This window comes from Ailuropoda melanoleuca, chromosome 16 (genome assembly GCF_002007445.2).
Source record: "Ailuropoda melanoleuca isolate Jingjing chromosome 16, ASM200744v2, whole genome shotgun sequence".
NCBI classification, from domain to species: Eukaryota; Metazoa; Chordata; class Mammalia; order Carnivora; family Ursidae; genus Ailuropoda; species Ailuropoda melanoleuca.
In genome coordinates, this window is record NC_048233.1 from 35,854,798 (window position 1) to 35,880,393 (window position 25,596).

At 41.9% G+C, this 25,596-nt stretch overlaps 2 long non-coding RNA genes across 6 annotated transcripts; both read right to left on the reverse strand.

Annotated features, from left to right (window-relative positions):
- Positions 1-10,022: 10,022 nt before the first annotated feature.
- On the reverse strand, positions 10,023-15,750 carry LOC117796740. The gene is made up of 3 exons (XR_004621401.1): positions 15,707-15,750; positions 10,487-10,915; positions 10,023-10,090 (listed from the first exon to the last, which is right to left on the reverse strand). It is a non-coding gene; the product is annotated as an uncharacterized LOC117796740 (long non-coding RNA).
- A 33-nt stretch (positions 15,751-15,783) lies between these two features.
- Positions 15,784-19,676, reverse strand: LOC117796739. 5 transcript variants are annotated; one of them, XR_004621400.1, is made up of 5 exons: positions 19,592-19,676; positions 19,295-19,454; positions 17,917-18,304; positions 17,163-17,214; positions 15,784-15,835 (listed from the first exon to the last, which is right to left on the reverse strand). It is a non-coding gene; the product is annotated as an uncharacterized LOC117796739 (long non-coding RNA). The 5 variants fall into 5 exon arrangements; XR_004621396.1 differs by having other exon boundaries at positions 15,790-15,835; positions 17,913-18,304; XR_004621397.1 differs by having other exon boundaries at positions 15,807-15,853; positions 17,913-18,304.
- Between the last annotated feature and the right edge of the window lie 5,920 nt (positions 19,677-25,596).

Consider the following 25,596-nt stretch of genomic DNA (forward strand, 5'->3'; position numbering starts at 1 on the left):
AAAATCTGCATTAATATTGTGATTATACTCCGAAGGGCGCCAGAAAAAAATATATGTTATCCTATTGTTCCTGCGGAGAATTTCATAGGAAGAACTGTGAAGAGAGACTGTATATGTGTGTGTGTATTTGATATTAAAATATAGATATATATGATATTAAAATTAATCGAAATGCTCTCCAGCCCTAAGCAAAATAGCTCTAGTAGCTAAGAGTCCAAGACTGCCCCCCCACCCAGGCTGGAGCTAATCAAAAGTGTGAAAGAGGCAAAGCTTGTTTTCAGTTTTTCTCACGAGCACTAGATATGTGCATCTCTCAAATGTAACTGTAAACACATTTCTTAGGAAACTGTCCTGGCAAAATTAATTGCTCCCTGCCCTGAGCTCCTATACGATTATGCTTCTGGTTGAATCTCCCAACCTCTATGGTATTTCTACTTTTTCTGCTACGATATGAGCTTTTCAAGGGCAAAGATTGTTTTGAAAAATAATGTGTTAACCAAATTGATTGTTCTCTCCTCAAAGAAGTGAATTGAAGAAAAGAGTTAAAATTCAATAGCTAAAAAAATGCGTTAAGATAAGCTCCTTGTGTTTTGATTCCCTGAGGACAAAAGCAATGACTGTTTTCGACCATGACCCAAAGTAACAAACACATTTTACTTTGTAAACCCGTACCACATATACATAGATATATAAAACCAAGACACAGATTCATAAAAACAATGTTTATTTTTAAAACATGGGACAAGTTCTGACTTGTAGTTTTTTTCTTTTTAATAATAATGGTTGTGATTCATTAAGGCAATTTCATGACTCTTGATGAGTCATGACCCATAGTTTGAAAATATTGCTCTAGTGAGAACTTATGGCTTGGTGCATGTTTATCAGAGAAAGTGAGAAAGTTGAGTGGAATCCTCAAAGCAGGTGAAGTCTCAAAATAGCCAGGATGTCTATAGCTTACTTAACTTATAGGGCACAGAATTATGAATTCCTATAAATATTGGCCTAGGAGCAAAATTTAGAAGATTCTCCCACTCTCAAAATATCTTTATATCTATATATTACAAGATTTGTATAAGGTAAAAGAAATCTTGAAGGATTTATTCTTTCCTTCAACAATTTATTGGGCACTGTGCTTTAGGCATTGGAGTTGCTGGTGTGAATAAAATATACAAAGTCCTGGTCCTCATAGAGTTTATAGTCTAGTGATGAATACAGAGAATAAACACAGGCATATTTAATACAATTTCAGGTAGTGATAAATGTTATGGAAGAAAAGAAAATTATGGCAAGGGTCTAGAAGTTGGTGGAAAGGGGGAAGGGCTCTTTTAGATGGGGTGGTCTGGAAAGGCTTCTCTATGAAGGTGATATTTGAACAGGATCTGACTGAATCAGTCGAACGTCTAAAGAGATGTACCAAGCAGAGCAGCAAGTGTCATAAATATGTTGGTGCTAAAGTAAGGGGCTGCTGGGCATGTGGCACGGTCAGTAGACATAGCAATTGCATCTATGGTATAGACGGACCCCACCACAGCCCCTTCTGGGGAAACCACCTTGAACATAATCACTGGCCATCTGACAGATGTAGGCACTCATGACGGTAACGTGCGCTACCCTCTTCCTCCAGAAGGCCAGCCACCAGGTTTGGGCACTTGACCCAAGTTTCCTAGACTTGGAATTGTTTTCAATAACTTGATAGAAACTAGGGATTATTTCCTCTTATGGGTTGAATTGTGTCCCCCTCCAAATTTCATATGTTGAAATCCTAATCCCTGATACCCCAGAATGTGGAAAGAGGTCCACTGATAATGTAATTAGTGAAGTTGAGGTCCTTCTGGAGTAGAGTGGTCCCTAATCCAGTATGACTGGTATGTCCTCACAAAAGGGGGGAATATGGACATAGATACACACACAAGGAGGACACTACGTGAATATGAAGATCTACAAACCAAGGAGAGAGGCCTGGAACAGCTCCTTCCCGCACCCCACCGATACCTTGCTATTGGCCTTCCAGCCTCCCGGACTACGAGACCTTAAGTGTCTGTGGTTTAAGCCTCCCAGCTTGTGGTACTTTGTTACAGAAGCCCTAGCAAACTAATACATCTCCCCTGGGGAGGAGTTGAGTGGATTCTATGTGTAGTAAGGTGGTTAATATATGGGTGAATTACGGCCCATGCGACAGACTACGACTTCTGTAGTTTGAATATCCCCATTTTTCAGCTGAGCCAACTACATTTCCCACCCTCCAGGGCAGTTAAGCGTGGCCCGATCTTGAAGCTCTGGCCAATGAGGGCTAATCAGATGGATCTTGTGGCCACTCCCAGCAGCCGTCCTTAAAAATAGCTTTGGCAGCTGTTTTCTTTTTCTGTATCCCTTCTTCCTTTCTGGTGGCTGGAATGCAGACGTGCTGGTGGTATTTAAACCGTGAGTGGGGCGCCTGGGTGGCAGCGTTGTTAAGCGTCTGTCTACGGCTCAGGGCGTGATCCCGGCGTTATGGGATCGAGCCCTACATCAGGCTCCTCCGCTATGAGCCTTCTTCTTCCTTTCCCACTCCCCCTGCTTGTGTTCCCTCTCTCACTGTCTCTATCTCTGTCAAATAACTAAATAAATAATCTTAAAAAAAAAATAATAAACCATGAGTGACATTGGGAGTGGAAGCCATGAAGGTTGAAAAAGCAGAATGAAAGGAATATGGATCATTAAAAACCACGTGGAACAGAGTCCTCATCACACCAGTGCTGAGTTGCCCACATCTGGACTTGGACATGAGCAAGAAATGGTCTTTTATCTGGTCTAAACCGTTGTTTGGGGAGGGAGGTTAACTAGGATTTGCCGTGGAATCTAATCAGAACTGGTAGAAGCATGCGGGATGAGAACAGGAGGAAAGCAGAACCCCAGGGAGGATGTCGGCCACGGAGGAAGAAAAATCAGACTGAGAAGGAGTAATCAAAGTGATACGAGGAAGACCAGGAGGAAATTATATCTTGAAAGCTAAAAAATATCTAAAAGAAGGGAGAAATAAAGCATTAGATATTACTGAACTGATACAAGGACCAGGATATGTCTCCTGTTTCTCCAACTGGATGTGTGTAAGAATCACTGGAAGTCACACTAACTGCACAATATGATTCAGGAGGTCTGGGTGTGGAAGTTCTAAAAAGTTCCCAGGTGATGTTGATGTCAATGCTACTGGTACACTTAGAGGGGCAAAGGTTGAGGCCAGAGTGATTCTCAAAGTCGGTTATTGAATCAGCAACATCAGCATCACCAGGAACCTGTCAGAAATGCACATTCCTGTCTGCACCCCAGACCTACTGAGTCAGAGGGAGGGGAGGTGGGGTGGGGCAGAGGTGGGGCGACAGTCTGTTTTACCCATCAGGTGATTCTGTTCACCCATCAGGTGATTCTGATGCCCTGAAGGCTGATAGCCATTGATGAGAGCAGTAACAGTAATAACAAGGACTCCCACAGACATTGACCACCAACTGTGGGCCAGCCCTGTTAACACCTTTCTTACATCATCTTATTAGGTTCTCACAACAATCTATTTTACCAGTGAGGAAAATAAGACTGAGAGAGGTTAGGTGCTTTGCCAAGGTCACACAACTTGCAAGTGGTGGATCCAAGAAACCGTGTCTGTTCAGCCCCCAGTCCTGTTGCCAGGCCACTTTGGCAACTCTCCTTCAAGGGTCAACAGTGTTATCACTAGGAACGATTTCAGCGAGTCTGAATCAGAAGCCAGACCACAGCAGCTTTGGAAGGGAGGAAGTGGAAAAGCGGGTGCAGAACACTTTTTCAAAAACTTAAGACTTTGAAGGAGAAAAGAGAAATCAAGTAAGAACTGGAAGGTAATGGAGCGTGTGTGTGTGTTTCTTCCTTGATCATCTGTTTTTAAGAGAGGGAATGCTCAGAACTAAAAGGAAAAAGAATCTCAAGATACAGGGATGTGTTGGAGATTTCAAAAGATCAAAGCTGAGCACAATCAGGGGAGGATGAACTAGGAAGAAAAGACGATCGATGATGTTAGGAGTGCTTGGAGGAAACGGGATATTTTATCCAGGAAAAGGGAGAGGCTGAGGCAGAATATAATCGTGAACTTTGAGTATCTAGTGGGCTATTATATGGAAGGGGAACAAATCTTATTTTTATAGCTCAAGAGAGTGGACCAAGGGATGGAAGTTACAGGGGATAGATTTCACCTTAAAATGAGAAAGAACTGTCTCATGATTTAAGTTATTTGGAAACAGAATGACTTGCCCTTTGAGATGGTGATTTTCTTACAGATGAAAGCGCCTAGGGAAAAGCTATTTGACATCCATGAGGCAAGGTGTATAAAGGATTATTCCTGTGAATTCACTGGGGGGTTTAACTATGTTAAAATTTTATGCTATGTCCCTACACTGCCTGCTCCTTTAGTAAACCACTGAAGTATAGGTATTGCTTATGGTAAGAAGGATTTTCTTTGTGTAGTTTACATCTTGAAACCTTCTTGCTCTAATTTACAAGTAAAGGAGATTACCTACATCTCTGACATTATCAAAACATATTTGAAATAATCTAAGTCACCATTTAGACTTAAAATCAGTGATTCGCTTTTTTTTTAATGGATCCTGTTTCTTTTTTTTTAAGAATTTTTTTTAGGGGCGCCTGGGTGGCACAGCGGTTAAGCGTCTGCCTTCAGCTCAGGGCGTGATCCCGGCGTTACGGGATCGAGCCCCACATCAGGCTCTCCCTCTATGAGCCTGCTTCTTCCTCTCCCACTCCCCCTGCTTGTGTTCCCTCTCTCGCTGGCTGTCTCTATCTCTGTCGAATAAAGAANAAAAAAAAATTAAAAAAAAAAAAAAAAAAAAAAAGAATTTTTTTTAAAGTTTTTATTTATTTATTTGACAGAGAGAGAGAGACAGCCAGAGAGAGAGGGGCAGGGGGAGTGGAAGAGGAAGAAGCAGGCTCCCAGCAGAGGAGCCCGATGCGGGGCTCAATCCCAGGACTCTGGGATCACGCTCTGAGCCGAAGGCAGACGCTTAATTTCTAAGCCACCCAGACACCCCATGGATCCTGTTGCTAAGCTTCTAATAATTTTTTCTTTTCCTAGATGATTTTGACTACATAAAGAAATGACTGGATTTTCTTATGCTAAATTGGAATCCATTGGCAGATATTGTTCAGAACATTCTGTAGACATCACCATGACTTAACAGATAGTCTCTTCTCCCACAAGAGGCCATTATTTCCAAAGAGAGAAAATCATCTTTCAGTGAATTTATGAAAAGAAAACCCCAAAAGTTTGCACATCTCAACAAATCCCAAAGGGACCCCAAATAATTTGATCTGTTCTTTTTTCTCATAGCCTAAAGACCTCAGCATAACCTGAAAACTTTCTGGTCTCTCCACTATGGACAACCAGGCCTTTGGAAAGGAAGCCCAAATGAAAGCCCTCTGCCTTTCAAGAAAAAGAACACAACTCAGCAGAGTAAGTGGTGGCTTGTTTAGCGCACTGGTAAAGGGCAGAACACAAGCGATGGGGGGAGCACTGGAGAGCAACACCATCTGTTGCACCTGTTGTGCAGAACAGTGGTCCAGTGACCATATTGTGGACTACAACCAAGAGTTGGCATTTACAGAGTTGCTGCTTCCTCTTGGGTTCAAATTCAGTGGAGCAGCTAGTGCTTTATGAAACATGGCTTAAACTTAGATTTTGCAAACCAACCAGAACCTTCCATTTCTTAGAGTAAACTGGAGCACTCGGGCACTGACCCTTGTTCTTGGCTCAGGAACTTCGAAAGATGGTTCCTAGGGTTATAGTTAAGTTTTTAATGTGAATCACAATATGTGGGCATGCTTTTGAGCAGAATGTCTTTCTCTTCACATATCTTTGTAATATTTTGTAGAATATGGTGATTAATCTGTGAATATAGATACATACATGTGTATCTATGTTTGTGTGTGTATATACATATATATTAATACATCATATGTATGAAATATTGGACATTGACTTCTCAAGCTTCAGATTGAAAGTAACAATTCCTGGGGCACCTGGGTGGCTCAGTCGTTAAGCGTCTGCCTTCGGCTCAGGACATGATCCCGGAGTTCTGGGATCGAGGCCCACGTCAGGCTCTTCTGCTGGGAGCCTGCTTCTTCCTTTCCCACTCCCCCTGCTTGTGTTCCCTCTCTCGCTGGCTGTCTCTCTCTGTGTCGAATGAATAAAAAAAAAAAAAAGAAAGAAAGAAATTAACAATTCCACTTGACATACTGTCACATGATATTTGCATACACACATATTATTAGGAACATGTCAGAGAACGGAAAGAACATACACCAAGCACAGTCCATTCTTTTGAAATACTGTAAAGAAAAACAATGTTTTATATGGCAGTGTTAGACTGCTAATATTTGAGTCCTTCTCACATATTTGAAGGTCAATAAAATTTACAATGTAGTCCAGAAAGACAGCATTCTAAGATTCTAAGGTGACCCTTGAAAATAATTTGCTGGTGGCACATACTACCATGTTTCATTGTGTTTCAAAAACTGCTATACTTATTTTTCTCACCTTTTAAAGTACCAGATAATCCTCAAATGGGCCTTTTAAATTTATTTGTAATATAATCATGACATTTTAGTTAAATTACAAGAATTTTTGATAAGGTCGTAATTCCTCAAAATATTTGGAAGAACTAGCTTGAAAAGTGGTCTAAAAAGATTTCTTTCTGATTTAACTCCTGAGTTTTTCTGTGAATCAGTTAGTTGCTCTGCTCTGTTTCTTCTTCTGAGAGCATTTTCATCCTGGTGCCTTGGAAGCAGGGCTGTTAACAGTAGACCACTAGGAGGCAGCATGGAACCGGCAATCAGGAGCCTTGGGTTTGGCTCTCCTCAGCACCAGCCGTCTCCACAATTGTCCTGTAAACGCTCGAGTGTCAGTTTCCCAAGTAGAGGCACACGCCCCGATTTTGATAAAGCTATTTGGTTTTTAGAATGCGGTTAAGACCGCGCCCCCCTTGGAAGCCTGATGTACGGAGGACATGGGTTTGGAGCACAAGGATAGGCCACCAAGGGTGTGTTTGTGTGAGGGGAGCTGGAGCCTCCTGGGGGACTCTCCGCTCTAAAGCACAGAGGTTTGGTCCAGGGGCAGCGAGTGTGGAGAGTGTCGGCAAAGGCAGAGACGTGAAGTACAGCCAGGGCTGTGTTGCTTACTCCGCTCCCTAGCTTCCTCCTACATCTCATGTGGATGTGCTGGTCAATTCTTCGGGCAGGGCATATGCAGATGGGTATCATTCTGTTCATTTGTAAGAGGACATTAGCGCCTCAGGGATCAGAAGACTCCTCTCTCTGTGGTCAGAGCATTCTCTCCCTTTGGGCATACTGACCTGAAACACCAAACAATAATGGGAAAGCGGCTGGGTGACGACTGTTGAACAGTTGTGGGTATGGTGCGTCTGCCTCCCGCAGACGCGGTCTCAGAGCGACCAGAACACTTGAAGTCCCGGAGCTAAAGCTAGCCTTCGTTGTTAGTGGGGCATAGCACGGTCCCTTGGTTTCATCCACAGGCCTGGTTGAAAACTGGTTCTGTATCTTCAAAATAACTTGACTAAATCCCTGATTTCTCCTCTGAGTTAGTGTTGTGATTCTGTGGAATCACCGAGCGATAACATCGCTTCGTGGTGAAGAGTTCTGGCCCTGGAGCCGGAGCGCCTGGGCTCGCGCGGCGCTGCTGGGGCTGCCCGCGCTGGGCACGGCACTGCCGCTCTCTGCGACCCTACCTTCTTCATCTCTAAAATGGGGGGAAGTCATAGTATCTCTTTTCCAAAATTGTCATGAAGATTAAATGAGCTAACACATAAAGCTTTCAACAGAGTGCCTGACACGTGGTAAGCACTTACATTTTAGCTGTTTTGAAAATGCTTTTTCCTGCTTCCTTTGCGACTATTTTTTTTGTGGCCTTAATGAGTCTGATCTAAGTAATGACTTACTGTGCTCTCTAGCAGGGTGGTGTTATAGCATGGTCAAGAATTTAATATATGCATTTACACCTGCTGATTCACATGGCCAGGTTTTTTTTAGCAAAACTATTTTATATATACATGCTGATTAGTTTATGGATATAGCTAATTGTTTTTGTGGTAGTATTATTACTATTATCATCATAATGAATCGCAATGCTAAAATAAAACTTTTTTTTCTATTAATGAGCATGTATTCCTTAAGCACAAAGAAAATAAAAATCTATTCCTGGTTGAAGTCTTTTTCAACTAGAGTCATGGCCTTCAAAAGGAGACAATCTATTGATCATTTCCAGAGTTGTGCCATAGGGGGAGAAAAAAAAAAGGAATAGAGGAACGGAGCCTTGGGGACATGTTTTGCATGTGTTAGCAAAGTCCAGTGTGAGCTTTCCACATTCGTGTGTCAGGATATGTTGTGCTATCTTAGTCCCACTCCCACTGTAAGGTCAGAGTAAATGAAGAAAACAAATAGTTCCAAAGTACTGGGGAAAAGTTGCAAATTAAAAATAGAGGACAATTTTAAACCACATAAATGAAACTTATTTAGCAATTCTAAGTAGATGCAATTGGATTTGCTTCTTTTGCAGTTGGTTTTGAATCATTTAATTCATGTAAAATATATTATCCCAGGCAATTTTTTAATCTCATCTTTTGAGGGTTTAAGACTTAATAAGCAGCAAGCTAAAAATGTAGTTAAATGTGTAAATCATTTGTACAAATAATCGATAATAGGATTTATTAGAGAATATAATAGCCAGTATAACACTTAATCTTGAGTAAATGAATAATTTGTGAAGCACTTCATGACTTTTCAGGAAATTTATAATCACATGGTTAGATTTAGATCAGTGCTTTGGGTAATTTCAGAATATAAAATAATAAAAATATTATAGGATGAATTCATGAAATTTGGGAGAAAAAGAGCATGATTGATGTTATGAAATCATTGTTTTAATTACACTTTCTTTAGCTGTTGGATTATATCCACAGCCTTTTAATGCCAGTTTTTGTGATTTAAAAAATCACCTTCATATTCATCTCTGTTTCTAACACCCTTTCCCTGCTGATTTACCTTTCCAGAGTTGCATGGCATACCAGGAGGAATCCCAGGGGCAGGTCAACAGACACTGCCATTAACCACAAAACCAAAAGTCAGCATTTACTTTTTATATATCTCAACAAGAGTGGTATTTATGACTTGGTACAAGAACTGCACCCTCCTGCTGAAAGTAATAAGAATGGGCTAGAGTTCTCAGAGAGAGATGCCCGTTGAGCACCCAGAGGCAATGCCCAGGGTGACAGTGTCTTCAGTGGGTCTCCAGGGACCATGGCTCGGCTCTCAGCTGAGTAAAAACTCAATTTGATCCATGTATCTGGATAATCAGCCTCTTGGAGACTCACATTAACTGAATCATCTCAGGTCAATGCATAAATCAGAATCCCAATTAATTAGGTTGCAGTGAAAGATACATACTCTTTCCTGTTACCATATATCTGAGCCGGCCAGGGATTGTGTGCCATTTTGCTCCCCACTGGGACCATGGTGCCTAACACAGTATTTTGCGAATAGCAGCCATTCAGTAGGTATTAACTAAATTTAAAGGAGAGACAGAGAGAAAGAGAGGGACAGAGAGAGAGAGAAAGAGAGAGACAAAGGGAGTAAGACTGAGAAAAGGACATGGTTCCAAGTAAAATGTCATCCAAATCATAAAAGCATAGTGTTCCATCCCACTCCTCAGGCAACACTGGAGTGATATACTGGTTAACACTAGTTCATACTAGTTCCTCAGATTCCATTGTTTTCTCTTGAGAAAAAAAAGAATGATTTCTTTCAGCCTCCTTTATTTTCAGCCTTTTTCATTCTCTTTATAATTCAGTCTTTCTGTGGAGACAGTAGGTTATAATTGGTAAAATGTCAACTTTTCCAAGTAAACTTTTCCACCCCTCCCTCTCAGGGGCTCAACAATGATCAGCTTGCTCGAACTTCCGAAATATCCCCAGACATTAGTAGACAGTCTCTTTTTGCTTTGAGATAGTCTCCTCCAATATCAGGATCCCCTTCTTCACCTTTATGTACCATCTACATAGAGTATCTGAAAGAAGAGTGAATGCTTCTTTGAGTAGAAAATGTATTTCAACACATCTCCCCACTCACCCCCAAAAGGTAATGGCAATTCCCTGTCAGTACCCACCCACCTCCTAGCAAAACAAAGACAAAAGAAAAAGAACCTTCTATCCAATTTGTAAATTCCTGTGTTTGAAACCTATTGCTACTTGTTACTTCAGAATTATGCATATGTATTGACAATACAAATTGCATCCTCTCTGACATTTGGGGGCCCAGGGTTGTGCAAGAGTTTTCTATGTTAAAAAGTCAAATAATAATTCCCTCATTCTAATTCTTGGCCCAAATCAGACCTCTGCATGTGTCAAAGAACCACTGAACTGACAGCTCACAGCGTCAGTGGCTGATCAATTACCTGAATTACCTGCAAAGCTCTGAAGCCTGCTTGGATAGCGTACAGGAAGCATAGGACCAGAGAGTGTCCCATGAGTGCTGCCAAGCAGTGCTGTGAGCCTTCTCCTGTCCTGGGTCACAGTATCAAACACAACATCGAGTTGGGAGGGAGCACGCGCAGAATTCAGACTTCCTCTCTTAGCCTTCTTTCCCAGCAAATGTCTAGGGAAATTTTCCATGTTAAGGCTATTACTATTATCTTCATTATTCACACTAAAGACAATAAAGATAATGTTGAGAATTACAGTCATTGTGATGATGCTAATAATGACTAATATTAATCAAAAGTCTCTTCTGGTTAAGTCTCTTCCCAGCATTTCACAGATATTGTCTCATTTCATCTTCAGAACAACTCTATGAAGTTTTATCTTTTTCATTATACAGATGAGGAAATTGAGGCCTAGCAGATTAAAACAAAACAAAACAAAACTTGCTTAAGATTAAGCAATCATGCAGCAATGAAGTGGCATAACCAGTACTGGACTTCTGGATTGTTGGACTCCTCATTTGTTTTTTAAGATTTTATTTATTTATTTGAGGGGCCCCTGGGTGGCTCTGTCATTAAGCATCTGCCTTCGGCTCAGGGCGTGATCCGGAGTCTTGGGATTGAGCCCCACATCAGGCTCCTCCGCTGGGAGCCTGTTTCTTCCTCTCCCACTCCCCCTGCCTGTGTTCCCTCTCTCGCTGGCTGTCTCTCTCACTGTCAAATAAATAAAAATAAAATCCTTAAAAAAACACATTTATTTATTTGAGAGAGAGAGTGTGTGAGAGAGAGCATGAGCAGGGGGAGGGGCAGAGGGAGAGGAAGAAGCAGGTTCCCCACTGAGCGGTGAGGCTGATGCCAGACTCCAACCTTGAGATCATGATCTGAGCTGAAGGCAGAAGCTTAACTGACTGAGCCACCTAGGCATCCCATGTTTGACTCCTCATTTCTTAACTGGTACTTTTGGCCTCTCCTATCTTAAATCCCAGTAGGGAGATTAGTTGCATGGCACATGCCAACAAGAGAATCTCAGATTTCTTTCTTTTTTTTTTTTTAAATGTTCAGTTAGCCAACATATAGTACAACATTAATTTTTGACACAGTGTTCAACGATTCATTAGTTGCATATAACGCCCAATGTCTATCACAACACGTGCCCTCCTTAATACCTATCACCCGGTCACCACATCCCCCACCCCCCTCCCTTCTGTAATCCTGTTTGTTTCCTGGAGTCCAGAGTCTCTCATGGTTTGTCTCCCTGTCTGATTTCTCCCCCTTCAGTTTTTCCTCCCTTCCCCTGTGGTCCTCTGCTCTATTCCTTATGCTCCACATATGGAACTGGAGGGGATTTTGCTAAGTGAAATAAGTCAAGCAGAGAAAGAGAAACCCAAATTTCTAAAAATCTCATTAGACTTCTTTTTACATTTACCTTTTGGCCAGTTTTGACTTATTTGGGGGACAAAGGTCGATAGCTAGCCCCGTAGGTTTGCCTACCTTTATGCTCTGCAAACTTTTTATCACTTTGGGACTTATGTCCCGCCCTATCAGAAGGGAAGGGGGGAGACAAAGAGGTAGAAGATAGAACAGTTAATTGTGTTACCATAACAGCTTTGAGTACAGCTGAGAGACTTTGAAACTAATGGATAAAAGTAAGCTTCGGGATTAGCTACTTCTTTAGTACCTCATTCATCTGGATATAATGAGATGAGTCAGCCAGTAGCCAAATCCCACTTACAATTGTGATGTAAGTATTAGGAGGAAAAGCTTCATATATTATACTTCTGCCATTGTTGCCCTAAGAACATTTGCTCTATGTTTTCTTTTAATAGATGGAATTCTGTAAATGTGACTTCTGAATAGCACGTGCATGCTCTGAAACCACAGTATTTCAATTTCTTAGCATTGACCCAGGTCTTAACATGTTTATAAAGGCAAGCTCTGCATCCGTTGCTTTGATATTTATTTTGTCCTATTATTTTGCTTTTCTATGATTTTTCAGAAATTAGGAATATTAACAGCAGAAGGGTATACAGACAAATGAGAGTCTGCCCTATGTTTAACGGCATCTAGAGGAGATAACCACAATTTCCCTTCGATATTTCTTTCCAGAGTTTTTCAGTGTTCGTTGAAGGAGCTGCTCTCTGATATCTAAATCCTATTCCTGTGAATGAGTTGCATTTCCTCCTGCTCCATCCCCATGGAGGTGGAGAGTAGTTGTCACAGGACAGGGAAGGGTTAACTTACATGCTATGAAATGTTCTGAGTTTTATATATATGGAGAAGACCCAGGAATTAAATTTTAATAGGCCTCCAGATTTGGGCAGCAATCAAAGATTTTCTCTATAGCAACAATTACACACACCACTGATCTGAGATCAAATATTTATGTCTTCCCTTACATGCCAGAGGACTAGCATTTTGCTAGTTACTGTTATTACCAGGGCAATTCAATAGAGGGCAAAAGAGACTAAAGATGTCATTTCACAGTGGAAACTGTAAGAGAAAGCAATAACAAGCCTGGAAAAGATTAAGCACAATTGGAAATGAGTCTAAACTGAAATAAAATACTGTATTTGAGTAGATTTTTTTTAGGGCTATAATTTTAACTTCTACTAAAGGACTGTCGTTTTGCCTATCACTGAAACACACACAAAAGAAGACAAAGAAGCCTGATGCTAGCAGGAAACAAAAGCTCTTCCCCATTTCCTAAAAGTACTTTCTTTTGCAGAACAGTATTGTTTGAAGGAGAAGACTCTTCCATTATGCCTTAGGGAAAATGTAGCCATTTTGAAAAATGAAACATAAATTATACCTTCCCTTGAAAAAACTTTGTGTCCTTTGGCATTGCTAACACAGAAAACAGTAACAGAGTAAATTCTGCTCATGTAGGACCCCATCAAACAACGCCAATGTCTCATTCACCTTAACAGACTCGAGTTTTCCTTGCTTTGCCATCATTATCGCTACCACCATGATTACCACGTTACCAATGGCTCTAGTGTTATATCTTTAGGGGTACAATGTGGCCGTAAATTCCCCCAAACCAGGTACTTTTCAGGTACTACTACAGAGCTGCCCTTGAAGCATTTATGATTTAAGAACGTACATTCAAGTATTATACTGCCATGACTTTATTTCTTTTCTGTTCACATTTCTGGTGATTTTATTTGGTTCCAGGGAGGCTGTGAAATTCTGTTATTTCTTCCCATTTGGCTCCAAGTATAGAACCCAATGGGCCTCCCTAGGACCTCTTCAATCTCTGCGGGGCCTCTAAATTGGGAATGGTTCCAATGAGGATATGGTTCCTGGGCAAAGTGCTTGTATAATCCAGATGGGCAGACAAGACCAGAGACAAGAGAAGATAACTAGTAATTGAAGGCAGTTCTAAGTAATTGAATGATGTGCCTGGCCAGAGTTCAGAAGAAGGAGAGAACACTAGGTCTCCTGGAGTCTGAGAGATTCCCATGTGGCCAAGACTGAAGGAAAGTTGATCTCCAAACGATGTGACCATCCATTATGAGGGCTAGGAGGATGGAAGGGGTGGGGATGCTCGTGGGGCAGTAAATACCTCTGTCACCTCTGATGTGGTGTTTATGAAGGCAAGAAGTAGGAGATAAGATAGAGGAAGGAGCTTATGGCAGGCCTTGAGTGAATGGCCAGCTTAGAGATTTGAACTTTATCCTCCACTCATGTTGGAGTTGAAGATTTCTGGAAAATGGAAGTGACAGGAGAAAGGTGATATTTTAAGAAGATTCATGTGGGAGCAAAGTGCAGAACAGATGTGAGAGGAATGGAAATTCCCTCCTTGGAATGGAAGACACATTAGGAATTCCTATAAAATGCCAGGCTTCATTCATTCATTCATTAGCAGACATTTATTGGGTGTTTATTTGCTAGGCACCCTCCTAGGTCCAAGGAATACAGCCATTAACAAAGGTGGGTCCGGGGTTTTGTGGGGCCCAAAGTTCAAACAATTTGAGGAGACTTCTTTAAGAAAAAGAATACCAAATTACAAATACAAAATTAAAAATAGGGCTTTGAAGAGGTACATGTAAACGAGGGTCCCTGAGATTAAGCCTCATGAGCCTCATGGTAAATCTCCATCTGGCTGATGAGATAGACAAGGTATCCTCTCCCTTGCAGCCTAGAGGAAGTGGGAAAGACAGATAGAAAATTAGCAAGGAAAACAAAGAGATTTTTTTTCAGAGAGTGATATTTACCTTGAAGCAAATAAAATGTCTTGACAAAGAGTAGAGGGTGGGGAAGGGAGAATGATGAGACAGCAGCTTCTGATGGGCTGTCTGAAAAGGTAGATAGCATTCCAGATCAAGGGTCTGTCTGGGGGACACACTAAGGCAGCATGTCTGAGGAACAGATACAAGCCAGGATGGCAGAACACACGGAGTGGAATAGAATATAAGGTCTAAGAGGCAGGCAGGCAGGAGCCTGGTCGTGCAGAACCTTGTAGGCTCCTCTAAGGAGGACCTGGATTTACCTGTGTTTCAGTTACCTGTTACTAGGTACCAAACACTTCAAAACTTAGTGTTTTCAGACAATAACCATTTGATTATCTCACAACTCTGGGAGTTGACTGGATGAGGCTGGGACCATCAAGGTGACACACTCATGTGCCCAGTGCCTTGTCAGGGATGACTACCCTGCCGGGATCGGCTGGACACTGGCATGGCTGGGCCTTTCTCTCTATTTCTCTTTCTCTCTCCCTCCATGTGGTTTCAGGGTCTCTTCCATGAGATCTCACCAACAAGATAAATAGATCATTTATATGGCAGCTCAGGGCTTCTGCAAGTACTAAAGCAAAAGCTGCCAAGACTACTCAAAGCTTCAGCCCCGAGTTGGCCCACTGTCACGTGTGCTGCATTGGTTGAAGTGAGTGACACGGCACTTACATTCAGTGAGGGTGGGAATACCTGGACACATGGTTCACTGGAGGCCAGCTGTCACATAAACCATCTACTTTTTAAAAAGTAAATCTGGGGGCACCTGGGTGGCTCAGTCAGTTAAGTGTCTGACTCTTGGTTTCCGCTCAGGTCATGATCTCAGGTTCCTTCCTCATCGGGCTCCACACTCAGTGGGGTGTCTGCTTCTCTCTCTCTGCCTCTTCCCCATTTGCATGAGCTCACTCTCTCTCTTTCTCTCTCTCTCTCTAAAATAAATGAATAAATATTTTAAAAGTAAATAAAGGGATACCTGGGTGGCTCAAGTCTGTTAAGTGTCTGCCTTTGGCTCTGGTCGCGATCGCAAGGTTCGGGGATTGAGCCCCACATCGGGCTCCTGCTCAGCAGGGAGTCTTCTTCTCCTCCTGCTTGTGCTCTCTCTCTGTTACATAAATAAAATCTTTAAAAAAGGTAAATAAATAAAAGACCATTCTGGCTGTGGAGAATGCATTGTAGTAAAACAAGAGTAGAAGCAGAGAGGCCAGTTAGGAGGTGATGTCCCGATGAGAGGGTGGGGGTGCTTGAATTACGGTGTAGCTGTGGATGTAGAGAGAAGCACATGGATTTGGGGATGAGTTGAAAAAGTATGTTCGCCCAGTAGTTAGAGAAGCATGTCTGTCTTCATATGTTGAAATAAAAAGAAGAGTAAAGTATTAGGGTGTTCGTCATCAGGGAACTATTGAGGATTTCTTGAGCGAGGAATTGGTAGAATGAAAGCAGTGTTTAAAAATGATTCATGGGGAAGCAGAGTGCAGGAGAGGGAAAGAAATCTAGACAGGAGACAAGGTAACGAGTTCATTCTTCCCATGGTCCATGGATTAGATGACAAACCCTAAACCGTGGTGATAGTAGATAAAGTGGAAAGGACGAGAAGCCTTAGGGGAGAGACATGTTGTGAAGGCAGAGCTGATGGTCCTCAGTGACTGCTTTGACATGGGGACTAGAAAAAGTCAGTGATGGTGCATCAGTCAAGATGAATCCATCTAGCTTCCAAGCCAGGGCAATGGAGATGGCTGGTACCATGGACAGAACTAGGAAGGTTCGGAGAAGGAGCTGACTTTGGGGGAATAGGTCAGGTGTTCACGATCACACCTGCTGCTTTCAGTAGGGGCATCCATTGAGAATGCTTAGCTGGAAATGCTTGGGAATACAAGGCTGGACCTCGTGAGAAGTGAAGCCAGAGAGGTGGACCTGTCTGAATATACGTGGGATGCCAGTTGATGCCTTGTGAGAGAAAATCCCTCATGGGACTAGGCAGCTGGAGCAAAAGAACAGAGGGGTCAAGGGCAAAATTGTTTTAAAACTTAGATCTGAAAAAATGAGAGCTTCAAACAGAAAGGGAACAGTCGGTAGTATCGAAGGCTACAAAGGGCACTAGGTTGGCATGAACATTGGCTTTGGCAATTAGGAGATCATTAGCAAGTTTTCAAAAAAAGCATTTTGGAAGGACTAGATCAAAGATCAGGGAGACAGGATTTCAGGGACTCAGAAAAAGTAAAAGAAAGGGAAAGGGTTTGTGGCAACTGGTCCAGACAACTCCCTTCTAGTTAGTGATCGTGCGTTGGGTGCAGGGGGGGGACAGAAAGTGCACATTTTACAGCAAGAAGCTTTAAGGAGACTGAGGATTGAGTTACCCGTGTGCTTTGTATCACTCCAGGTAAGAACTGCATTTACTTATAAAAATGAAAAAAAATAAAAACAGCGCTTACCTTGTCCAAGAGCAGCAGTTTCAAGTGGACGCAGCTTTTGTTCTGCTCTGAGCTAAAAAGACAGTTGTCCCCCTTTTAGAAAAGAAAGTAATCATTCTTTCTCTCTTTAGCAAGAATATGAAAACTTGGTTTCTTCCTTTCTCATCCTAAGATGTAGTTTTAAGGACCTCCAATTATAGGGGTGATGGGGGAAAAGAAACCTCGGGGCGGGGGAAGGCATTTCACTTGGTCTTCCTGCCCAACTCTTCCAGACATTAGCCAACTTTAATGAAACTTAGAGTGGGCTGCACTTTACTACTGTAAAAATACCACCTCTTACAGATTTGGCAAGGTGATAACAGGTTGTTTTTGGGGGGGTGTTTTGTTTTGTTTTGTTTTGTTTTGAAGTGGCTGAATTTTTTCCCTCTCTTTTGTAACCCATGTAACTAGTTCACATGAATCACAAGGCCAGGCTACTAGAAATTTGAGCTATCTCTAAGAAAACAGGATGGGGGGGGCAGAAATATTAGCATCTATAGGAAGCAAAGTTAAAAAAAAAAAAACCACAACACCATGTTTCTGAGAAGTTGACACAGAATTCCAATTGCTTGATCCTAAACTATGACAACAAAATGTCATTATTATTATTGTTATTATTATTCTGCGCTGACGACACATGGTACAAGAGCCAGTGTTCTCTAGCGCTTGTATCCAAGAGACAGTAATTGGACTCAAGTAAATCTAAGTTTGAATTTCTGCTTCATCACTTACTTACTGTGCCAGAGGCTATTAACTCTTCTAAGCGCTCGTCGTCAACTTCTGTTTAGTAAGAGATTATCCTAAGCTTCAGCAGGACACATGGCTGCCCAGCCATAAGCGGCATTTCTTAGCCTCCCCTGCAATAAGGAATGGCTGTGCATCTCAGTTCAGGTCCATGGAGTGTGAGCAAGAAGTATTTTCACCAGTTCTGGGTCAACTCCTCCAGGACAAAGCTAGTGGCCCTAAATATCCTTTTTCCTTCCCATATGCTGGAACCCAGGGATAAGGTAGCGACGGAGCTTTCACCAGGCAGGAGACGGCATCGTTGTCCAAAGGGAACCTGGGTCTCAAAATGATCTCATGGAGTATTGCTGCTCCGACAACCTGGAATACTCACATTGGGGCTGTTAAGAAATAAACTTTGACTTAATTAAGCCATTATACTTTCTGGTCTCTTTATACCAGAAGCTCAGTCTATAACCTCAGAAATTCATTTGTTGGGGCGCCTGGGTGGCACAGCAGTTGGGCGTCTGCCTTCGGCTCAGGGCGTGATCCTGGCGTTATGGGATAGAGCCCCACATCAGGCTCCTCTGCTATGAGCCTGCTTCTTCCTCTCCCACTCTCCCTGCTTCTGTTCCCTCTCTCGTTGGCTGTCTCTATCTCTGTCGAATAAATAAATAAAATCTTTTAAAAAAAATTCATTTGTTAAGAGTCCTTGGTGTTTAACCCCTCTGGATCTCAGTTTCTTCTTCTGTAAACTGGGAATAATGCCTACCTCACATCTATTGTGAAGATTACATGAGAAAATGCGTGGGGTGGGAGGCCCCAGAGCCTGGCAGGTGAGTGATATATGATAAATATTTGTGGTATTCTCTTTGATCATGAAGGAACATGGGCTTCATATACCTTTTCAATGAATATAGAGAATAGGGGTGCCTGGGTGGCTCAGTCAGTTAAGCATCTGCCTTCATTCAGATCATAATCTAGATCATTACTCCTGGGATCAAGTCCCGAGTCTGGCTCCCTGCTCGGTGGGGAGCCTGCTTCTCACTCTCCTCCCTGCTCATGCTCTCTCTTGCTATCTCTGTCGCTATCCCTGTCTCTCTCTCTCAAATAAATAAATAAATAAAATCTTAAAAAAAAAAAGAATATAGAAATAAAGAGAATGAGTGTCCAGTAGCTGAATAATATGATTTGCACTGTGTGGGAGACACCAAGACACCCACCAGAAGTTAGAAATGTCTAAGCCCAAAATACATTTAATACACCCCACCTATCGAACACCATAGCTTAGCCTAGCCTACCTTCAATATGCTCAGAACACTTCCATTAGTAAAATCATCTAACACAAAACTCATTTTATAATAAAGTGTTGCATATCTCATGTAACTTACTGAATACTATACTGAAAGTGAAAGACAGAATGGTCCTATGGGTAAGTAGGCTTGTCAGCGTATGGGCTGCTCACTCCCCGAATTCTGTGGCCAAGTGGGAGGGGCAGTTCCCTGCCACTGCCCAGCATCACGAGAAAGCATTGTACCACGTATCGGTAGCCTGGGAAAAGATCGAAATTCAAAATCTGAGGTACAGTTTCTGCTGAATATGTATCACTCTTGCAGCATCATAAAGTCAAAAAATCCTAAGTCAAACCATTGTAAGTCGGGGACTGTCAGTGTGTAAAAGGCACTCACATGTCTCCATCGGATTATAAGCTTCTTGAGGGCCCGTTCTGAGACTCGTTTCCCACTGTATCCCAAGTGCACACACATAGTAAGACTATTTGTCAAGTGAGGAGAACATTGATGTAAAATGTGAGTTAGCTCTTTTTATCTTCATCACTTCCTTCCCTCCCGTGACCCCGCCCAAGAAAGAGGAAGCTGACATACAGAGAGAAGCAACTTGTCCCTGTTGACTTAGTTTATAAGTAACAGACTCGAGCTTTGAACCAAATGGATCCACGTTTTGAGGTCTTTTCACCCTGAACCTAGATAGGTGCTCTTTCTTGAGAGCAGACTTGGAGACAAGAAAGATTATTTGTGTACCAAGGGATGGAGAAAAACAATCTGAGGGAAATGGGGGAAGTTAGAGGGAATTACTTTATATTTTAGAATTTGGCTGGGTTCTGCACAACCCGACAGCTGTGGTACTCCTCCCCACTCCTTGCTTCACAGAGGGTACGCATTGCCCTAAAGCACCCTTCCCATTTTATTCCAACAACCTAGAGTGTAGCTAGAACTTTTGGATCCCTGTGGGAGAAAATGGTTCAAATAAATTTTTTTAAAAACCCTTTGTTAAATGGCCAGATTGACAGATCTTCAGCCCCGGGTGGTATTTACACTAGAGAGGAGAGAAAGAGAGAAGCCACCCATGGGGCTAGCGTGTTCTAACTCTAGCAGGTTTGCAGTGCCCTTCACGGTTTCATTATAATTGTCAGAGCGACATGAGTCCCTGCTCGTCAGCAAGAGGACAAGCAGAACTAGCTCCCCTGGGCAGAGGAGTTGATTGGTCATGATTACGAATTACGAATTAGAGGCGTATTGTTTTTGGCAACTATCTGATAAGAAAGGTATTGGCCGACTAGGTTTTAGTTGGATGCTTTTGCAGAGATGTTGGTATATTAAAAAATCAGGGGAGGGAGAAAAATTCCTGAAAAAAAGGGGGGGCTCTATGATAGTGCTTGTTCTCTGTTTAGATTCAGAAATGCTTCCTTCGTGGTACCCTTGGACTATGGGCTGACTTGCAAAACAGAAACTTAGAATTGATCATCCTTCCGTATTTCTTCTCGGGACCCACTCACTCACAGTAAAATAAATTAATATTTATATGTATTAAATATCGTGTGTGTGCATGTGTGTGTTCCCAGGTTTAGAAAGTTTCTACAAGCATTATCTGCAAATACTGGATTTGGCCTCAGATATCTATGACAATATTACTTGATACTTTTAATGAATACCTTTTTCTCTCTGTCTTCGTTCTTTCATTTTAACCCCTTCCTTCTCTTCCTACGTATTCCTCCTTTTCTCTAACCTGAATCTCGGAGGTGGGTATTGTTCAGGATGAGCATTTGAAAACCATGTCAGTTCCTTTCCAGTTCCGCCCTGAGGTGTGAGGAAGAAAGACGCTCTTTTTTTTTTTTTAAGATTTTATATATTTGTTTGAGAGAGAGAGAGAGAGAGCGTGAACACAAGCAGGGGGGAAGGGCAGAGGGAGAGGGAAAAGCAGACTTCCTGCTAAGCAGGGAGCCTGACTCGGGGCTTGATCCCAGGATCCCGAGATCCTGACCTGAGCCAAAGGCGGATATTTAACCGACTGAGCCACCCAGATCCCAAAAGATGCTCTTAAGGTTTTGCCACCCGGGGTCTAAACTTTGTGAGAAGCTGTTGCTACAGAAGACAGTAGTAGAAAATGTCTTCAATCCAGGTTGGTTCCTAGGGCCATGATTGCATCTATACATGGATGCTTTGTGCTCATACGGAAATCGAGGCCATGGGGCGTCTGGGTGGCACGGTTGGTTAAGAGACTGACTCTTGATTTCGGTTCAGGTCATGATCTCAGGGTGGTGTGATCGAGTGTGGAGCTGGGCTCTGTGCTCAGCATGGAGTCTGCTTGAGATTCTCTCTTTCCCCCTCCCTTTCCCCCTCCCACTCATGTGCTCTCTCTCTCTCAAATAACTAAATAAATCTTAAAAAAAAAAACAAGGCCACCTGAACATCTACCCCAGTGGTGGTAACATATATAAACTAAGAAGTCCCGCCCTTTGTTGAACTATCTTCTGAGTTTGGATTAGATCCTGATAGAAAAAAATTGTTTCCAAATTAGGACATATAAGGAAAGAAAATATAGGAACAGAAATGCATTTGGGGAGGGGGAGAACTTGGGTGCTTCACTGGGTTTTAAATTGCTGACTTAGTGAAGAAAAAATATCATCAAGCCAGTGACATTTTGGAACTTGCAGGCCTTTGGTAAATAATATTAAGTGTCTTTTCTGTCATCTTGCCACTGTGTACGGACAACAGGGGTGGGAGCTTCTGGGAAGGGTAGATAGGACAGGTTGGGTGCAGCCCAGGAGAGAAGAGTGAAGGGAAACAGATTTAGCTCTCAGAAATTCCTTGTAAAGAAGAAACTGTAACTTCTTCCAGTCATGCCCAGTTTCAAAAATGGTATCAATTTTCTACTTGGAGGGTAGAGGAGATGGGGTAGTACCGAAGGGGCTGCTAAAACCGGACCATGCTAAACATGGTGCTAAACGGATGTAAAATAAATTTCCTTAGTGATCTAGATTTACTAATCCACACAAAGAAAGGTAAGGAATAGTCTGGAAAGTCATTCGAAAGTATAAAATAATAAATTTAGGATTGTTTAGGAACACTATACCTGACAGAAATTACTAGACAAAAAACTTACTACTGGTTTTAAAAAAAAATCCGTTATAATTATGTTGCTTAGCAGACCTCTCCTTTCGGAAATCCAAAAAATACGCGATAATCCCTTCTTGCCTACCCCATTCTTCCTCTGGTGTCAAGAGCAGATCTACCATCCACACGCTGCCCTCCTGCCCGTGTGACACAGCAGCCTGTGACAGCTTCACTGGGGAAAGTTGCTAGAGGAAGGAGGGACACGGGACGTCTGATTATCAAGAATGAGGTGGCCCCACTTTGCAGTGAACAGCGTGGCATCCATGGCCTCACTATCAGGTCAAACAAGAGACACTTTCTGATATGTCTGGAGACTTTTTTCCCCACATATATATACCAGAGTGGCTTGGTTTTATTTTATTTTGCCTCTATTGCTGGACAATCTACTCTAGAAAGACCCTAGCACAGTGTTCTATAGTCTCACATCAAAAAATAAGTAAATAAAAGAGGATCCCTTGCTCAAATACAGTTAAGACAAGCTTCGTTAAAGAGAAGCAGGATTTGTGTCAGGAGGGCCTCTGAGAGGCTTTGTGAATCCCAAAGAGGGTGTGGAGCATTTCCCCAATGTATTTGGTAACCAAACTCCATTTCCTCCTCCTCCTCCTCTCCCTCCCCCTCCTCCCCCTTCTCCTTCTTCTTTCTAAAATTTTTCTCTAAACCAGGTCATGTCAAAGGACTAGAATACTAAACTAAGAGACTGCCTTAGAGGCTCAGTATGTCATTAATTCAACAAACGTTTATGAAACCAGTCACACAGCAATACTTAGTAAGCACCAATTATGCACCAGGACCTGTCCTAGCTGGTGGGTCCATGGGGGTGAAAGAGACAAAGCCCTCGCCTTCCATGAGCTCACATTTACTGAAGAAAGCTAGGCGACAGACCAGTGAACAAATAGGAAAGTCTCACAAATGCAGTGGGGAAATGAAAGAGCCTAATATGACCCATGTGAGCTGAGAGCTGAATGAGGAGAATGGAGCCTTGTGGAGACGGGAAGGAGAAACAACTAATGCCAAGGCCTTGACATGGAACCCATTTGGCTGGTGTTCAGAAAAGGGAGCAAGCCTGGGGTGGCTGGAGCAATTCCAACAAGGGGAGAGTGAGGGAGATGAAGGCAGTGCCAGCAGGGCCAGGCGAAGGGGCACCCAGAGGCGCCTGTTTGGGGTTTGTTTTTCTTTTCTTTCTTTCTTTCTTTTTTTCTTTTTCTTTCTTTTTTTTTTTTTTTGAGGTACTTTCAAAGTTACAAAGAAAATGCAAGAATATACAAAGAACTCCCATATACCTTCCACCCAGGTTCCCCTACAAATCCGTAGTACAAACATCTAAATTAGGGCGTTAATAATGTATAAGCCTGTCACCCAAGAGATTCCTAACTGTCCTAATAATATCCTTTATAATAACAAGTTTCTTTTTCTTTTCGTACAGGACCCAATCTGGAATCATGGGTTGCATTTAATTATCATATCTCTTTAATTCCACTTCAATCCAGAATAGTTCCTTAGGCTTTCTTATATTTTGAGATCTAGACATTTTTCAAGGTAGCAGGCCAATTATTTTGGAGAATGACCCTCAGTTTGGGTTTCTCTGGTGTTTCTTCATGATTATTCAAGTTATACTTTTTGGGTAGGAATTTTACAGAAATTACTCTGTATTCTCAGCCTTACATATCAGAAGGCATGTAATATTAATTTGTCTGATTTTGAGTGGTGTTAATTTTGATGAAGATGGTGTCTATCAGATTTCTCCACTATAAAGGTATTACTTTTTAACCTTGAAAATAAATTATTTTGTGGGGGAAAAGCTTTGAGACTATTTAAATATCCCATTTCTCAATAAACTTTCACCCCCTGTCTTTAGCATTTATTGATGCTTCATGTCTGAACCATTATTGTGGGGGTTGCCAAGTGGTGATTCCCAATTTGTTCATTCCTTCAATGTTTATTAGTTGCATTCTAAGGTAAGAAAGTTTTCCCTTTCCCCCTATCCATTCATTCATTTGTTCATTCATCTTCTCATTATCTGTATAGACTCATAGATTCCTATTATATTCAATGGATTATAATTAACTACTTCCTTATTTCTTTGGATGCTCAAATTGTCCAGATTTAGCCATTGAGAGTCCCCTCAGGCTGCCTCCTGTGCTCTTCTGACATGTCTTCATAATTTTCTAAGTTCTTCCTTACTTTCTGGCCCAAGAGGAGATTCTAGGCTCTTGTGCTTCCCTTGCCCCAGCCCTGGAATCAGCAATTTCTCCCAGGACCCCTGGCTCCTTTTAGTGGGGGGTGGTTTTAGAAACAAAGATTTGGATGCTAAGTGTGGTCATAGCTCCCAGGATATTATTGCTTCTAGACCCTCTCATTGGACTGAGGTAGGAAACACACAAATACAGCATACAAAGAGCATATACATACAACACATATCTGCACCTACTTCTATAGCTATATATATATATATACACACACACACATATATATAATATACATTAGATAGATAGATAGATAGATAGATAGATAGATAGACAGACAGATACTGTGACTTCTCTAATGTCTCCAATTCTGATCCAAACCACAGGACTTATTCTAACCTTCCCCCTTTCCATATTTGTACCATATTTACTTACTTGCCCATTCCTCCTTTATGTAACCAATCCTTTAACCCCACCACTGCTTTCTCAACCTTGGAATGCTATCTCCCCTGCATGCCCACAGCCACTTCCTCAGCTCTGTTTCCTTGGTCCCAGCTCTTCAGGCCCTGCCATCCATAGCTACCTCAAAGGAGGGAAGAAAACTAATGACTTTTTTTTCTTAAAGAAAAAATAAGGGAAAAGAAGGGAAGAAAAGAGGAATGGACAGAAAGACAATAAAAGGCTTTTTCCCGTTAAAAAAGAAAACCTTTAAAACATGCAAAAAATTAGAATAGTATACTGACCCCTCCCTAGCATTTATCCCTAGCATCGATAATTCCCAGCTCCTGACCAGGCTTGTTTGATCAATACCCCTACCAACTCACCCTCTCGCTATATTATTTTGAAACAATCCCAGAAATTATATCATTTTGTCTATAAAGATTTCTATAAGCCCATCAAAAAAATTATAATATATTATCACGCTTTAAAAATTCACAATTGTTTCTTAATAGCATCCAACATCTTGAGACTGTTCTAATTTTCTCAGTTGTGGAGAGTTTTAAGCAGGGAAGGAACATATTCAGATAGAGATTTTCAAAGGATCTCTTCAGCTGCTGAAAGGAGAATGGGCTGTAGAAAAGATCCACTAGAAGTTTC